Source organism: Rutidosis leptorrhynchoides, chromosome 4, assembly GCF_046630445.1.
Source record: "Rutidosis leptorrhynchoides isolate AG116_Rl617_1_P2 chromosome 4, CSIRO_AGI_Rlap_v1, whole genome shotgun sequence".
NCBI lineage: Eukaryota > Viridiplantae > Streptophyta > Magnoliopsida > Asterales > Asteraceae > Rutidosis > Rutidosis leptorrhynchoides.
The window spans coordinates 165,749,853-165,765,592 of record NC_092336.1 but is presented as its reverse complement, the minus strand read 5'-3'; positions in this window follow the sequence as shown (position 1 = coordinate 165,765,592).

Here is a 15,740-nt window from a genome sequence, read left to right as displayed (position 1 = left end):
GGACTTCGACCGTGTCTGCATGTCAAAAGTTTTGCTTATCATTTCGTGTCGAAAAATACCTGCTTATCATTCTTAAAGAATCACTTGCTTATCATCCTTAGTCTAGACACATCCTATTGCATTGATTACATGATTAGTGTATAGACAAAATTCATATCTTAGCATATCTGCTAATTCATATCTTAGCGTATCTGTTATTGTTACCTTTGCCTGACAGTTTCCGTTGATTCCTCCGTAACTTATGGGATTTTAGTATTATATATGCATATGTAAATTATGTCTTGCATGGTACTAATCTACACCCTATAATCTATTTCTTATCGAAAATCCTTCATTTGATCGTATGAGATGAATCCCTCAACCAGTTCGAGTCCCTCAGATTTCGATAACTATTCCGATAGTTATTCCGACAGCTATTTCGACATGGATATTCACCTAAGCTACGAAAGTGGTGTCACCAGAATGAATTAACCAATCAGCCATTCCCAATTCATCTGATGGGTTCGTAGTCGACTTAATCAATGGAGACGCGAAGAAGGCGATCCCTTCCACCAACCGAATTCACCTCTTGACGAAGAACTCGAAGCAGTTACCAGTGAACTAGTCCGAAACACCATTTTCACCCTCATTTCCCGAATAACTTGTTATGATTATATTCTATCTAAAAATTATAAACCTCATTCATTTGCTCTTCCGAACCGACAATCATTCCGGAGTAATAAAGTCAATGAGTTTCGCGCCCGAGTTGTAGCCTTGGTAAAATGGTGCAAAATGTACCAGCTTCATCAACATCAACGACATCAACTGTACCACCAGCAACAACACAAACCACAACAACACACGCCTCAACATCACCACCAGTACCCCGAGCATAATCATCGTTCTACATGACGTTCTGCATCATTTATCTTCGTTCAACATGGCGAATATGTAATCTCTAATGTTTTAGAGATTATATATTCTTGTTCTAACGTAAATCAAATGAGTTTAATATCATATTAACTCATTAAATCCATGATTGCATCTGAAGAAAATATATATACAAGTATATTTTCATAAAGATTGTAATTAAAAATTCTTTCGTACAAACTGTTAATGGTGAAAATATTTTAACGGGTAGGTAATACCCGAGGAATATTTAGATTTCACTTTAATAAGATACACTGTATATTCTTCAAAGCTGATTCAACAGTCATTTACTATCCTACTTACATCCACCGATATACGAATCCGTTCACCACAGAATAACCATTTTTATCCAATTTCATATTTGGATTTTGATTTATCAGAATTCAACAAGTGGCATAATGAAGAAAACATTGGACAAAATAAAATTTGTTAGAAACAAACAAACTAACTATGAGAAATTTTGTTAAGAATCCACGCTAACAAAATCCTAGTTAGCTGTTGCTAGCTAACTGATTACATTTTATTTATCGCAAATTAATTATCGCAATTTATATTCTCGCAATTTTATTTATTGTCATTCAATTTCTGTTATTTACTTTACGCACTTTATTTATTGTCATTTAATTTCTGTATTTATTTTTTGTCACTTTAAATATCGGAACACGTATACAAGGTTTTGACATATCATATCGACGCATCTATATATATTATTTGGAATAACCATAGACACTCTATATGCAGTAATGCAGGAGTTAGCTATACAGGGTTGAGGTTGATTCTACAATAATATATATAGTTTGAGTTGTGATCGAGTCTGAGACGTATACGGGTCACGACACGTATTAATTAATTCGAATATTATATATGAATTATAGAAATGCTAACTGTGGACTAGTAACTGTGGACTATCAACATTGGACAATTAAAATGAATTAAAATATTGATTATAACATATGAAACTAAACAATTCTTCAAGTTTGCCTCTTGATTTCGTCTTAAACCTCATTTGTATCTTCACGATTACATTCTGCGTTCAAACCTTTCATGATTCTTGAAAACACCTCAATCGAGAGGATGAACCAACCGCACTTCATCTACGGAAGGAAAGATTTATGCATATAGTTATGCACCTGAGAAACTCTCGGCAACTGAGTAAAAGCTTAACACGTAGCCGTGTCAGATCCTTTGGCATTTATTAGCAAAAATAACTTTGCGATCCCTTTTCAAGGTAGCCAATTTTGTCACAGCTCCAGCAAGTCAACTTCGACTTTTCATTCGAAGTAACCTTACTATAATCCTGATATATACGATTACCTTTTTGATACCGGAGAATTCTTTTATATTCCACCATATTACCAGCAGACATACCAACAACCTCGTTACTTCTTGGCTTAAATCTCTCTGACAAATCATTATATTTATTCATTGAAACCCTATCATATACTCATCCGCATCTTGTAACGAGAACTGCCATACCAATTACCGGGAATCAGCAATCAGTACTTTGAAAACTCACAGCATATCTACATCAACAGTTATATGTATGACATTATCTCTTAGAATTATGATCTCTCCTTCTGGAATTCTGAAAAGCACTCAGTCACAAATCAATACACTGAATGTTGAAAAAGCTGAATGAAGCAGCAGAAACCATAGACAACCGTAAACGACCATAATCATCGAAAGTTTGATGATAAAGAATAGTATGTTAGAAAAGCTCAGAAAAGTTGGAACTGGAAAACGGATTGAGCTAACCACGAAGGAGACCGAGGATAAATACAAGGACCATACCATATATTCAAAGAATTCAGGTAATTCTGGATCCGATGAAACCTTCAAAGAATATCTTGCTCCGAAGTCATGTTAAAATCTTGCGAAAAATCTTTCTCCATCAACCATCGAACTTAGAAATTCCAAAATATCATCATCAATATCTTCTATATTTCTGAGGATATTTTCATAAATATTCTCGTCTGAAATTATATACCTCTTCGTACTTCCTGTGTATCATTATATTGGAAACATTCAATAGAAAATTTAGTACCGAAAAGCAGATTATGTGAAACTATGAAGAAAGCCGTGGACAAATCACAAATAATAAGTTTGAATTCAAAGAATCCAAATGACTCAATGTCAGCTAAAAAGTCTTTAGTGAATATCTTGCTCCTTACTCTAAACCCTTGCAGACAATAGTTTCTATCATCATCTGATCTTAGATATTCAAAGATATTATCATATCTTTCATTATAAATATCCTCCATATTTCTGAAGATATTTTCATAACTATTTTTATCTGAAATCATTAATCTCTTCGCAATATCAGTTTTACATCATATAGAAACTGTTAGTTTCTATATTCTGTAAACTTTTGAGCTTAAAAATATGAATGTTATTGAAGTAATGTTGGGAACTGATGCATGAGTTAGTATAATATAATGACACTTGATCAACGTGATTATATTACAGTAAGTCATGCTGAGTTTCTAATGGAACCTGATGATTCATAGATCATACCATCATCACGTGCCATGTTACATAATTCTTTTATTTAAATTAACTTCTGAACATATCAAGAAAATATATTCTTGATAGTTCTACTCTCAGTGATTCTGGTAATTTGACAAATCAAATCGTGCTATTACGTTCTTTCTTGCTTGGAACATCAAGTTCATTCGAAACTCCATACCTACGAATTCTGGACCGTTACTCGTTTTACTAAGCAATCGAGAGGAGAATAAAAAGGCAAGGAGCTCCGAAACATAAGGGAAGATATAAAACTCAACAACAACGCAGAGGTTACAAATCGTGGATATTAGTATGAATAGCAATAATAAAGACACGATATAATTAAGAATAGTATCACCTCCAGGTAATAATAAAAGTAAATAGATTTTTTCTTGTGAAAGATTGAAAAGAAGGATGACATAAATGATAACTAGGAAAATATCAAGGATTAGAACGGGATTACGCATTTTCACAATCTTTTGGATGTGTGAACTAAGAAAGAAAGTATATGAATGGTGAGAATAATGGAACGGAAGAGTTTAATTTATAATGGAAATATCAGACAGAGAAATCCAGACAGATCACCGTATTTAAGTATATAGATCTTAATTTCCTTATCCGTCAAAGAATCAAATATTTTAGATTTCGAAGATTTTCTTTAAATCCCTTGAATTCCGGAATTCAATTGCGACTACGTCAAAAGTTATGGAAAAAAAAATCTCCATTTCTTCATCTCGATCTTTTGTGATAACTTCATTCATACGCTTCGATTAATCGAATCATTTTATCCATATTACTCAATGATGATAAAACTCTATTTATCAACTCATATTTGTCATGAAAACATTCTTATTGTTACCCATGACGACCTCTATCAAATTTCGGGGACGAAATTTCTTTAACGGGTAGGTACTGTGATGACCCGGGAATTTCCAATCAAATTTAAACTTTAATCTTTATATGTTTCCGACACGATAAGCAAAAATCTGTAATGTTGAGTCTCCAAAAATTTTGAACTATTTTCGTTTATGCAATTACCGTTCGACTATTTCCGACGATTCACGAACAAATTGATGGTAAATAAATATATAATTAAATAAATGTATACTTATGTAAATGTAAGTATTGAAAATGATAAAATATTATAATCTCATTAAAAATTAAATATGTAAAATATTATACAAAGTAAATTGTTACTAGAATAAATCTATGTATAGGTATATATGACTCCTATAATAATTATCATCATATGTAAATTAGAATATATATAAAAACTATAAATATTATACATCGAAATTATTTTAACTAAATATAACATATTAAATAAATATATATCTAATAATTATAAAACAATTATATTTAATATACAAACACATATATTATAATTTTTATCAAAATGAATAAATAATACTCAATATATGATATATATATATATATATATATATATATATATATATATATATATATATATATATATATATATATATATATATATATATATATATATATATATATATATATGGTACAACTATAATATATACTATTATTATGTTAAATATAATTACACATTCAAAATATGATTGTTATAGTAGCATTATTATTATTAATATTAATATTAATATTAATATCTGTATCATTAATATTATTATTTTTAATATAAATTATATACATATAAATTGGTATGAATAAGTTGATATATATAATTTAATGTATTATAATTATTATCAATGTTATTATTATTAATAATAGTATAATTGGTATTATTGCTATTAATTATAACTATATTATACATCTATGGTAATTGTTATTATTATCGTTAGTAACATTATCCTTACAATCATATTATTATAAATTGGTATGTATAATATTAAGAGCATTATTATTATTGTTATATTTACTAATAATATTAATTATAATCCATAAAATAAATATATAAATATAAGAACTATACATATATTAGAAATATATAAATACAAATAGATATATATATATATATATATACAAATATGTATTAGGAAATCTGTATTATTATTCAATTTTTAGTTCTATTATTATTATTATTAATATATTAAAAATCAATAAACTGTACATAATTTGTTACCCATAGCTATCATCACTGTACCAGAAATTTGTTTGTGTCGGGTTTTGTTATACGTCTGTTTCAATCTCATTAGCAAACAAGGATTCATTTATCATATAAAGATTTAACTGATCACTTTGAATTAAAATAAAAAAAATTACATATAAAGGAACCGTACCCTCTGTTATGAACTCAACTTGACATAATTCGAATTCAAAGCAATCCTCACAATCTAATAATGCAGAAGCGCTAGGAATCACATATATAAACTATCTGTAAGTTTTCAAACATCAATTCATTATATTCATTTCGAATTTTGAAGTCAAACATTTAAATTAAAAAGTCAAATATTTTTGTTCATGGAGAAATTCGAAGTTCTTTTAATATTTCAGGTTCAATTGAGTATTCAAAAAGTTTCCAGTAATCATTTACAGTATATTTCATGTTGTAATTATAATCTAAAATTACGTAAAACTTAAAATCCAATTTAGAGTTTATAATGTTCTTGGTTCAATTATTCAACAATTAGAATTCGAATTCCATTACAAAAAGTAATAATGTAGTGTTGTTAAAAATCATACACTTAAACTTTCTGTAAAATTTCAAGTTCCAATTCCTCAAAACCAATTCGAATTTCGAAGTCAAAGTTTTGTTTTTAAAAAGTCAAACATTTTTCTTTGAGTGAATTAGTGAAATCTGTTACAAATAAGGTTCAATTGATGATACTAGAGTGTTTTAATGATGATTTGAAAGATAATTCATGTAGATAACAAAGTCTAAAAATGTTTCAAACGTGAAATCATGTTTTCTTTTTTTTTTCCTGCTCGTCGAACAGCAGAGAGTGGGTTTCAATTTTTTTATTTTTTATTTTTTTGTTTATTTTCAATTAATCTAAACAATTAATATTAAATGGTTATTATTATTTTGTTGTATATAAAGCTTTATTTTAATGATTGGTATACTTTAGGTCGACTAGTTCTTTAGAAAGGAAGAAGGAATAGAAACAGAAAGAGAAACGGGTTAAGTTTATAAGGGGTGTCACTAATTCAGAAAAACAATATTGGATAAGTGGTTAAGTGTGTTTGATAGTGAGCGGAAGGTCGCGGGTTCGAGTCCCGTCTCGGGCAGTCTGCTTCTTTTTAATGCTGCTAAGGTATAATTTAATATTATTAATTTTATTATTATGATTATTATTGTTATCACTATGACTATTATTATTATTATTATTATTATTATTATTATTATTATTATTATTATTATTATTATTATTATTATTATTATTATTATTATTATTATTATTATTATTATAAAAATTATTATTATTATTAGTATTATTATCATTGTATTGATATTGCTTGTATCATTATAACTAAAAGGAGATTTAACATGTTGATAACGTAAGTATATAATAAAAGATGACATAATAGAGATTATAGGAAGTGATTATAAGAATTCATGTGAAAGTTATGAGTTGATTATTAAATAATGTAATAAGAAACTATAGTCATTAGTTAAGAAACTAAATATGAAGATTATGATTACTATGACCATGAATATAAAAGTTTTAATAATATTGTTAAACTTATGATTATAAAAATCAAGCATAAATGTTATTATGAAAATGATTAATATTTTAATTGAATTATGATTTAAAAGAATTACTACAATTAACATAATTATTGTTGCCATTGTTATAAAGCTTAATATTACTATCATTATTAATATCATTACTTTTATTAACATTATTATCATCACTATTATTATTATTATTATTATATAATATCATTATTATTATTACTAATATTAATATTGTCATAATTATTAATTTCTCAAACAAAAGCTATTTGTATAAAAATATATTTAACACAAACTTAACTATATATATCAAACCTACTAATATTATTTATATAAATACTTACAAATAACAAGCTATCGATTTTTTAAATATAACATTAGACAAGTATATATATAAATATAGATATTAATAAACTATATAAATATTAACTATTATGAATATATATACACAAATTAAACATACATAATATATAAATTAAAGATACAATAAATAAATTTGTTCAGTTACGATTATATGTTTTAATATAGATATACAAATGATATAGGTTCGTGAATCCGAGGCCAACCCTGCATTGTTCAGTTGTTCAATATAGTCATATGTATTTTTACTACAAAATACATGAGGTGAGTTTTCATTTCTCCCTTTTTATATATATTTTTGGGACTGAGAATACATGCGCTGCTTTTATAAATGTTTTACGATATAGACACAAGTGATCGAAACTACATTCTATGGTTGAATTATCGAAGTCGAATATGCCCCTTTTTATTAAGTATGGTAATCTAAGAATTAGGGAACAGACACCCTAATTGACGCGAATCCTAAAGATAGATCTATTGGGCCTAACAAACCCCATCCAAAGTACCGGATGCTTTAGTACTTCAAAATTTATATCATGTCCGAAGGAGGATCTCGGAATGATAGGGGATATTCTTATATGCATCTTGTTAATGTCGGTTACCAGGTGTTCAATCCATATGAATGATATTTTTGTCTCTATGCATGGGACTTATATTTATGAGAAATGAAAATCTTGTGGTCTATTAAAATGATGGAAATAATTATTTATGTTAAAATAATGAACTCACCAACCTTTTGGTTGACACTTTAAAGCATGTTTATTCTCAGGTATGAAAGAAATCTTCCACTGTACATTTGCTCATTTTAGGGATATTACTTGGAGTCATTCATGACATATTTCAAAAGACGTTGCATTCGAGTCGTTGAGTTCATCAAGATTATTATTAAGTCAATTATAGTAAGATATATTACGAAATGGTATGCATGTTGTCAACTTTCGATGTAATGAAAGATTGTCTTTTCAAAAATAAATACAATATTTGTAAAATGTATCATATAGAGGTCAAGTACCTCGTGATGTAATCAACTGTTGTGAATCGTTTATAATCGATATGGACTTCGTCCGGATGGATTAGGACGGGTCCCTACAAGAACCACTTCACCCGACCCGCACCCATCCTACACATACCTATGCACATAGGAAATTAACACTCACCTTGTCGCCTTGATGAATGCCACCGAATAATCCGCAACTCGCCGATGGAATGTACCTATTCCATTATCACAAATACAACAACACAATTAGGGAGGATTTACAAACCAACCCAAATTGACAACTAGTGCAAATCTCGACCCAAATGCACCTCCAAGCACAAACTGCGCCCAAACTAACCAATAATCACTAACACTAGTGACAATGGTCCTAATAAGCTAATTAAACCCGAACACAAGCGTTAAACACTTGTCTTGCCCAATTTGACACCAAAACCCTAATTTTGACCCATTTCAAAATTAGTCAACCAAACACACCCAAATGAGTTCCAACACTTCCATAATCACTAATCATAGTGATTACACTCAATTTAAAAGTCTTACAAGCATAAACTTGCACACCAAACCCAAAACCCGCCAACATCAACAATAAACCCGAATCTTGGTGGTAATCTTCAATTAACAACTAATTGGTTCCATCTATGAACATACAAGCCAAAAGCCCCAATTTAGATGATGAACGCAAAAATAAAATTCGGAGATAGAGCTTACCGCTAGTATCAAATTGTAGCTAAGAACGAGTAGAACAAAGTTTATTCTTGCTCCAAAGATCGAATCCCACTTCTTCCCTTTCAAATCACACTTTGAATCAAATGGGGTTTTGAAGTTTGAGAGGAAAATGTGAAAGAAAAGGAAAAAGAAATGAAGAAATGAAATGAATGGATGAGATTAAGATCTCAAATCTGGCTCACATGCGAAATGACCAAAATGCCCCTGAACCTTATTTAAAATTACAAAAACCTGGTACCAGTCCACCCAGAACGCCGCGCAGCGGCCCTCATCGTTGCGCAGCGACATATAATGTGGTCTGGTGGCTGTCTTATCGTGCCTCCTGATCCTGAATTCTTTGGTTCGTCGCGCTGCGGCTCCTCCTGTCGCGCCGCGACCTTTGCCATGGTCTGGTGCCCTTTATCCATGCAATAAACATTCATATAAAATGCCCATAAAACACGTATCAATTCATTCGATCACTCGCGTACTCTATTTACATACATGCAACATGTATATACATACTCGATACACCTATATATCATATACGGGGAAAACGGGGTGTTACACGTTTAGTTGTGCGAATATAAACAGAAAAGAAAGAAGTATAGCGGCTGTAGTGATTTGATTTAATTGAAGTTGACAAAAAAGAACTAGAATCAAAGGGAATGTTTGATTTATGTAGGTGGTGATGTTAAAACGTATAAGGAAAACATGAACGTAGGGAAAACAAGCTGCAGTTTTGGTGATGATATCGTTGGTGTTCTTATATAAGCATCAGGTTGATCTAATAGAAGATAAGGAAACGAAAGGTGGTAGCTTAGATGTTGATTAGGTGAACTTGTGCGAAAGGAAACAGAAATCTTAAACTTTTAACCATGGTGGCGATGGTGGTAGAAGGTGATACCCAAGGTGGGTGTTTATATATGTGTAAGTAATATATGTATATGTATTTTAATATCTCTTTTTTATTTTATTTTTACAATCGCAGTAGCAGATATATATATTGTGCATTTGAATGATTGAAATATAACTCAATGTACGATCGATTTGTTTTATATTATTGTTTGGATTCGGTTTGTATTGAATTGAGATCGACGTGTAACAAAATTCAAACAGGATTATGCAGTACAAGATTTGAAGGACAATTGTGAAGTCGACATGTAACAGAACGCAGACAGGGTTCTTCAAACAAGAAGAAGAAAACAAGAAAAAGAATAAGTAAGATTATGACATGTAACAAATTCGTACACTTATTTGATATTTATTTCTAACAGATTTTGTTTTATATGTGTGATTGGATTCAATTTCGAGCAGTAGAAAGACAATAAAGAAATATAAAGCTGAAGTTGATCTGCAAATGAATTTGATGAATGTTGGTTTGTAGTGAATTGGAGTCGACATATGGAATCAATTCGAATTAGATAGGAAGGATAGAATTTTCAATATGAAACAGATAACTACGTTCAGTTGATTTTGGTTGTATTGAATATGGAATCAATTAGTACAATTAGTCAGACAAATTGAAAAGATCAGATAGTGATTCATAACTGATTTGTACAAATTTTCTGTTTTATCTGATTATTCTTTTTTTAGTATTATTAATTAATAATATACATTTAATAATAAAAATACTAATGATAATAATAATAGAAATATTAATAATATTAATAATGATAATATCAAATAATACTAATAATAATTATTATATTAGTAACTAAAATCATATTTTTAATAATAATAGTAATAACAATATTAATAATAAATGATATTTAATATATATCTTGATAATAATAATAATAACAATAATGTTAGTAATATTAATAATGACAAAATATATCAAATTTTATATCTATATTATGTTAAATTAATAATATTCATAATATTGATATTAACATTGATATTTAGTTTAATGATAATAATGAAAGTACTAATTACAATATTAATATAACTATATTTTAACTTGTAATTTCATATATTAATATTAAAATTTTAATTATGTAATATTATAATATATATATATAATATCATATATTGAATATTGAATATTTACATATTTTATATGTATTACATTATATACATAATATTAACTATATATAGAATTCATAAACATGTATATATATAGATTCATTTTAATTTAAATGATTAAATTGTGTTTTTATTATTTCAAATCATTATATTTACTTATATTTTTATTTATACATATATATCTATATTTATTTATTTATTTACAAACAATTGTTCATGAATCGTTGGAACTAGTCGAAGGGTGATTGAATATATGAAACAGTTCAAAATTTTTGAGACTCAACCTAACAGACTTTACATATCATTTTAGAAATATTAAATGGTATCGAGAGTTTGCTTTAAAATTAGTCAAAAATTTCCGGGTTGTCACAGTACCTACCCGTTAAAGAAATTTCGTCTCGAAATTTGAGTAGTGATAGTTGGAATTGAAATTGAGTATGTTTTAGTACCAGATTTGGACTCAGATTCTTAATAGGAAAAATTCTAATTGTCCTAGAATGTTTCATCGAAGAAGAAATTGATAAGATTAGAGATTTTCTTCGAGGTTGATACGCAAATAGTTTTATCAATGCCCCTCTCTGGTCGAGTTCAGTTTCATGATGAATTCGAATCAAGTAACATGGTTCATGATGAATACAAGTCAAGTAACACGATTCGTGGTGATGGTAATGTTGATCAAATATTACCATCGTCACATTCCATTAGAACTTCCGCATGACTTACTGTAATATAATCACGTTGATCAAGTGTCATTATATTACATTAACTCATGCTTTCATTCCAATATTACTCAAGAATATCCAAGGATTTAAAACTTCTAGGGTTTCACTAGAATTTAGAAGTCAAAGCAGTTTTCGATAGGATATACTAAGGATAGAATGTCAGTGAAGATAATTTACGAATGTGAATGATATAAGGATTCCTTCAAGATTTTGAGGATATTTATAATGAAGGAAAATATAACGATATCAAGGAATATTGAAGATATTTATAATGAGGAAAGAAGATTTCGATCTTTTTCTGAGCTTTTCCAACGTAACATTCTTTTATTATCAAACTTTTGACCATTAAGACCATCTATAGCTTTTTCTGCTTCATCAGCATTCTCAAATCTGAATCATTGGTTATCATTCCGAGGTGTGTTCAAGAGTGTGAAGGGTTTGAATGAAGATTGTAATTGTCAAGATACAAATGATATTTAAGGTGAAATCAAGTGGCAAACTTGAGGAAATATTTACTGTAGTAGATGTAACTTATTAATGATATTTTAAATCAAAATGTGTTATAATTAATATTTCCTACTCTTTTAATACTTTTTAATTGTCCAATGTTAGTAGTCCAATGTTAGTAGTCCAATGGTCTAATAGTCCAATATATAATCTTAGAATTTAAAATATTTAAGATCAGAATATGATGAAGAAGTTTTACGTAGTTAATTAATTGGTTACTAATCAATTTTTATTTTGTCCATTATTTTCTTCATTATGCCACTTGTCCAATCTTGACTTGGATTCTGATCGGTCAAAATCCGAATATGAAATTGAATTTGAATGAAAATAGTTGTTCTTTGGTGAACGGATACGTATATGTGTGGATTTGGGCAGTATTGTTATTGACTGCTGAATCTGAATTGAAGAATGTACAGTGTAAATTATTAATGTGAAAACTAAATATTCCTCGATTATTACCTACCCGTTAAAATATTTTCACCATTAGCAGTTTGTACAAAAGAACTTTTAGTTACAATCTTTATGAAAATATATATACATATATATTTTCTTGAGATGTAATCATGGATTTAATGAGTCAATATAATATTAAACTCATTTGATTTACCATTAGAACTAGAAAACATAATCTCTAAAACATTAGAGATTACATAATCATCATGAAGAACGAGGATAATGACATAGAATGATACGTAGAACGAAGATAATCGATGTAAAACAAGATGTAGAACGAAGATTATGCTCGAGGTATAGATTGTGATGTTGAGGCATGTGATGTTGAGGCTACTGTGTTGGTGGTACTGTTGGTGCCGGTGTTGACGGTGATGCCTGCAAGTTGTGCATCGTACCCTCCAAAGCTACTACTCGAGCACGAAGTTCTTTGACTTCTTCTATTACTCCGGGACGATTGGTGGTTGGAACGAGCAGATGAATAAGGTTTAGAATTTAAGATAGTATGTAATCATTGTGAGATATCTTGGCAATAAGGGTGAAAATGGTGTTTCGGACTAGTTTACCGGTGAGTGCTTCAGGTTCATCGCCAAGAGGTGAATTCGGTTGGTGGAAAGGATCACCTTCTTCTCGTCTCCATTGATTAAATCAACTACAAACTCAGCCCCAATTTATCCAGAATTGATGATGGCTGATTGGTTGATCCCTTCTGGTCACACCGCTTTCGGAGCTCGAGTGGAAATCCATATCAGAATAGCTGTCGGAATCCAAGGAACTTGAACTGGTTGCAGAATTCATCTTGCACGGTTAGATAAAGGATTTTCGATATGAAATGATTTTCAGATATCAGATGGTATTCTAATTACATAGAATACCTAATACCTATATATAGTACAGAAGATCCTGTAGATTACGGAGAGAATTAAGGAAACGTGTCAGACAAGGTCTAATATGATAGGATATGAATTTTTTTGTACATCATCTATGCAATATTTGCAATAAAATGTGTCGAGACTGAAAATGATATGTAGATATTTTCCGACAAGAAATGATAAGCAAAACTTTTGACATGCAGACTAGGTCGAAGTCCAGACTCGCTAATGTAAAGACCCGTCCTAATCCATAAGAACGAATACAATAACATATGATTACATCGCGAGGTATTTGACCTCTATATGGTACATTTTACAAACATTGCATTCGTTTTAAAAGACAAACTTTCATTACATCGAAAGTTGACAGGCATGCATACCATTTCGTAATATCCATCTATAATTGATCTAATCTATCATTTACTTAATCATAATCTTTACTGAACTCAATGACTTGAATGCAACGTCTTTTGAAATATGCCATGAATGATTCCAAGTAATATCTTTAAAATGAGCTAATGCACAGCGGAAGATTTCTTTAATACCTGAGAATAAACAGGCTTTAAAGTGTCAACCAAAAGGTTGGTGAGTTCATTAGTTTATCATAATCATTCATTTCCATCATTTTAATAGACCACAAGAATTCCATTTCTCATAAATATACGTCCCATGCATAGAGACAAAAATCATTCATATGGATTGAACACTTGGTAACCGACATTAACAAGATGCATATAAGAATATCCCCTATCATTCCCGAAAATCCTTCGAACATGATAAAAACGAATTCGAAGTACTAAAGCATCTGGTACTTTGGATGGGTTCGTTAGGCCCAATAGATCTATCTTTAGGATTCGCGTCAATTAGGCGTGCACTAATTCTCAAAATTATTGATGTTCCCTAATTCTTAGGCTACCGAGCAAAAAGGGGCATATTCGGCTTCGATCATTCAACCATATAATGTAGTTTCAATTACTTGTGTCTATTTCATAAAACATTTATAAAAATTGCGCATGTATTCTCAGCCCAAAAATATAAAGGGTAAAAAAGGCAAATGAAACTCACCATACTGTATTTTGTAGTAAAAATACATATAACTGTATTGAACAACTGACAATGCAGGGTTTGCCACGGATTCACGAACCTATATCATTCGTGTATATATATATATATATATATATATATATATATATATATATATATATATATATATATATATATATATATTAAAATATATACTCGTAATCGAACAATTTCATATCTTATAACCTTATATATTATATATTTAATTTGTATATATATTTGAAAATGATTATTATTTATATATTTATATTAATATGTCTATATATGAAAAATACCTATTTTGTTGTATATAAGTTTTTATATAAGTAATGTTAATATGCTTTATATATAGTTATATGGCTTATTATTATAATTTTAGTATATTTAATACGTATGTTTTATATTCAAAATATTAATTTGTTTAAAAAATGATGGTTTTGATATTAATGTTTTACTAAGAATAATAATAATACTAATAATAACTTTATTAAAAATGATAATTTTAATATTAATAATGATATTGTTAATAATGATACTTTTATTTAATTATAAGATTAATAATACTAATAGTTACAAAAGTGATACTAATATTAATATTAATCATAATCATATTAATAATAATAACACTAAAATGACAAGATTTATAATAATCTTACTTATAACAATATTAATGATAATTAATGTTTCTAATACTTACAAAGATAATTATATTATTTTCAATAATAATATTGGTAATACTAATAATATCAATAATAATAATAATAATAATAATAATAATAATAATAATAATAATAATAATAATAATAATAATAATAATAATAACAATAATCCTAATTGTAAGTATGATACTTATACTAATGTTAACGAATTTGATAATACTCTTTATTTGATTAAAATAATGATATTTCTAAATATTAGGAGTAATAATAATTATCATTATCATAATAATAATAATAACGACAATAATA